We start from the raw sequence: 4305 nt of genomic DNA, 5'->3' as shown, positions 1-4305 counted from the left end.
GACACCTTAGAGAAAATGTGAGGGGCATTGAAGCACATTTTCGGCCGATAATCACGCAAAACCCTTCACCGGTAGTCATTCCTCATAATGATCAAGGGCGAACATTTGAAGTAAGAACCAACTCTTTGCAAAGTTTACCGAAGTACAAAGGGTTGGCAACGGAGGAGCCGTATTTTCATTTAGAGGCTTATGACTCTATTTGCAACACTCTTGGGAGTCAAGGGTTTTCAGCCGACGATATCAAATTGGTTTTGTTCCAATTTTCCTTGGAAGATAAGGCGAAGAAGTGGTTCTACACGTTACCTTCGGCATCCATATATACATGGGGGGAGATGCAACAAACCTTCTTGGATGAGTTTTACACCGCCCAAAAGACCAACGATGCAAGGAAGGGGTTGAGAAGCTTCCAACAACAACATGGTGAGATGTTTCATGAGGCATTCGAGCGTTTCAATATGATGATTAAGAATTGCCCTCATCATGGAATTGAATTGTGGGAGTTGATGAATGCCTTCCACGAGGGGTTGAGTGCCGAAGATGCACGTGATTTGATGTCTATTACCGGTGGGACCTTCAGAACAAATTATGAGAATGATGATTGGGAGTTTTTAGAAAGCATGGCAACTACATCAAAATGAAATTTGGGGTTTGAGAAAAAAGCTTTTGTTGATGGTGAATGAGTTTAGTGATCAAAGCCTCCCGAAGCCATACATTGGGGTCAATGTATCCCAAGTGTGGGGATGGGGGGAATTTTTTGGAGTTTTTGAAAAATTTTGAGCCAAGCGGAATGATGTGAAAATTTAAACGCCCTAATTTACCCCAAGTTGATGCACCGGCAACCCTTGATACCTTTTTCATTCTTGGTGAGAGTTGTAGCCACACTTGTACATAAATAATGATTGTCTTTGATGAGAGTGGCTACGGGTGGGGGTGCATTAGAACTTGTGCTTGAATGCGGTTTGAGTCCTTAGTTGAGCATGAATGTAGAAAGGATAAGGGCATTTAGGAAAGCCTCGTCATAGTGTGTGCGAGTGTGGGATTTGGGGGGTTGGACCTCATTAATTATATATATGAGCTTGGTAGTGAGAGGGGCGGGGGTTTGGACATTTAGTTGCCCATTTTGGGCCTTTAAAGCTTATCATTTGTTCCCCCTAGCTACTTACTTAAAAAAAATTTACCCAAATTTGGCACGGTCTTATAGTGTTTTGTGATAGTAGTAGTAGTTTGCTAGTTTGAAAAAAATATGGTTAATGCGTTGTTGTTTAGTTGTTTGCCTAGTTTTGAAAAAAAAAATCAGAAAAGAAAAAAAAAAGAGAAAAAAAAAGAAAAGCAATGAAAAAAAAAAAGAGAAGTTTATTGTCTTGTATATAGTAGTTAAGTTTGTTTGTTTGTTTGCTATGTTTGTAATAAAAAGACCGGGCCGAATTTTCGCTACTTCATATATATTCCATTCCCTACCTATACACCTAGCCGCGTTACAACCTTGAAGTCCCTTTGATTTGCATTCATGTTTGACCCATTTTAGGAGAATGATCGATTTAGGTACAAGCTTATGATTGTGCATCCACCCGTTTGCCTAGTGTGTGTCTAGCTTATCTTTGCTAGTTTTCACTTGTAGCCGAGAGGAGAGAATTTGAGAGGGGTGCATTGCTTGGGTGTTAAAAAGGGGTTGGTAAAGAGATTGCATGTTTGCTTGGTTTAATTTGATCACTTGTTTTGAAATCATTTTGATGAGTTGCTTGGGACAAGCAACGGTTAAGTGTGGGGATGTGACAGGTGGTCCTTTGGACAACCCTTAAGCATGTTAAAAGACGAAATAATCCTCCACTTAATCGTGTAATTATCTTGAATTAGATAACTACGGTGCTTATGTTTCAGGTGCAGTTTAGGAGCTAAAAGACGGATTAAACGCAGCTTTGGAGGCTTTGGTGATGAACGGGTCGAGCGTGGAACAAGAGACGAAAGAAAGAAGAACATTCAGGTCATCACCGTAAATTACGGTCCCACTGTAATTTACGGTGGACCTGAAAATCAAATGGTTCCCACCGTAGCACAGACTATTCTCACCGTAACACTTTCATGTTCACCGTAAATTACGGTGATGCCGTAATTTACGGTGGAATCTGCGAAGAAAACTTGTAACTGCCACTTTTAAGTTAGTTTTGGGGTGTCTTTTCATTATCTCTCATCATTGGACGGTTTTGGATCATCATTGGGGCGATTTTTGGCTGCTTGCTTGGTTTGTGAACAATTCTTATCATTCGGTTTGTATTTTTGATTCGTATGAACATTAGTTTGATTATGATGATGATTCACCGAGCCATGTCCGGCTAAACTCTTCGGTGATCATCTTAGGTGAATGTTTCTTGAACTTTTGTGTGTTTTAATTCTGAATTTCTAGAATGATAACTTGCGTTGCTTGAATATCATGGTGTATGTTTGATTGTTTGTAATTTGTTAATCGATATTGCAATTTCTAGTCTTAATCGTACGTTCTTGGTGCCGTTGGCAATCGAGATATCACGGGAAGGGTTAGGGTTGGTTATTGATTAATTGGTCATCGGGAAACAACCTCGCGTTTACATAATCCGAGTACTTTGTTCCCTTTTTTCACTTCAATCATCTATACACGAGTTATGTCTATGTAACTCTTTCTAGTTGGAATTACACACAATTGTTTAAAGAAACTGAAACCTAAGGTGATCATTGTTCTCTCCTAATTTGTTTTACAACCAACTTTGATTTGAATTAGTTTTTAATTTAGTTTTCTAAATCAACAATCCAAACTCTTGAATTTTAATTTCTGCAATTTAGTCTAATATTAGTTTAAGTACAAAGCTATACAATCAACACATCTTCCACATACTCCCTGAGTTCGATACCCTACTACCACTATCTATAGTTGTTTGGGGATTAAATTTACGTGACCCACGACATCACGTCAAATTTTGGCGCCGTTGCCGGGGAGTAGTGCGCAACGTGTGTTAGTTTAATAGTTTTGTTTGTTATTTTCGGGTTTACGTTGGTTGTGTTTAGTGTGCAGGTACTTCAGGTGTATGCATACTAGAGGCTCTCACAGGTCATCACCGCTATCGTTTGATCCGGAAATTGAAAGAACGCTAAGACAAAACCGAGTTTTAGTGCGAGAAAACAAAATCATTGGTTCACCCACTTCACCCATCACACCGAGAAACATCATGGCTGATTCCCAAATTCCACCTACAACGGGTCAATCATCCTCAACCTTTATACCTACTTCCACCCAACCATCACCAAACACTACATTACCTAATACCACCGCTGAATTTACACCATCCAATGTCACCCAACCAATCACCACTCAAACTGAGCCTACCATCACCTACAATCCATCCACCACAATCCCACCATTATCTCACTTCTTTCCCCCAACTACGGGTCAATCATCATCCACCTTCACAATTGCACCCAATTCAACTATCGTGCATACTACTTCATCTTTTAGACCACAACAACAACAATCGGGCTTTCAGTATTCGACCATCCCATTTGGGCAGACCTCGGGAATTCAAGAAGATGGTTATGATGAGGGATTTGAAGATTATGAGGGTTATGAAGATGATGGGTACGGTTATGGAGGTTATGGTGATCAAGGGGAGTTTGGGTATTTACAAAGTCAATCCCAAGGGATGGCAAGTGTTGGTGGAATGCAACAACAACAAATTATACCACAACACATTCGGCCAAGACCACAAGGGCCACCAATGCCACAACCTATTCCATTGCAACAAGTCCGGCCACAACATGTGCAACAACAATTTCAAAGACCACCTCAACGTCCACCGATGCGACAACAACACTTTCAACAACCAATCGCACCACAAGGGCAAGTACCAAGGCCAAATGGTCCTATGATTCCAAGAGGTAGGTATGGTGTACCAAGGAGACACCTTAGAGAAAATGTGAGGGGCATTGAAGCACATTTTCGGCCGATAATCACGCAAAACCCTTCACCGGTAGTCATTCCTCATAATGATCAAGGGCGAACATTTGAAGTAAGAACCAACTCTTTGCAAAGTTTACCGAAGTACAAAGGGTTGGCAACGGAGGAGCCGTATTTTCATTTATAGGCTTATGACTCTATTTGCAACACTCTTGGGAGTCAAGGGTTTTCAGCCGACGATATCAAATTGGTTTTGTTCCAATTTTCCTTGGAAGATAAGGTGAAGAAGTGGTTCTACACGTTACCTTCGGCATCCATATATACATGGGGGGAGATGCAACAAACCTTCTTGGATGAGTTTTACACCGCCCAAAAGACCAACG

The 4305-nt window shown here is 40.8% G+C and overlaps 1 non-coding gene across 1 annotated transcript; it reads right to left on the bottom strand.

Annotated features, from left to right (window-relative positions):
- Positions 1-381: 381 nt before the first annotated feature.
- LOC118489849 lies at positions 382-487 on the bottom strand. The gene has a single exon (XR_004887862.1). It is a non-coding gene; the product is annotated as a small nucleolar RNA R71 (small nucleolar RNA).
- Between the last annotated feature and the right edge of the window lie 3818 nt (positions 488-4305).

Source organism: Helianthus annuus, chromosome 2 (assembly GCF_002127325.2).
Source record: "Helianthus annuus cultivar XRQ/B chromosome 2, HanXRQr2.0-SUNRISE, whole genome shotgun sequence".
NCBI classification, from domain to species: Eukaryota; Viridiplantae; Streptophyta; class Magnoliopsida; order Asterales; family Asteraceae; genus Helianthus; species Helianthus annuus.
The sequence above is the reverse complement of the archived record's forward strand: the minus strand, read 5'-3'. Positions and strand labels throughout refer to the sequence as shown.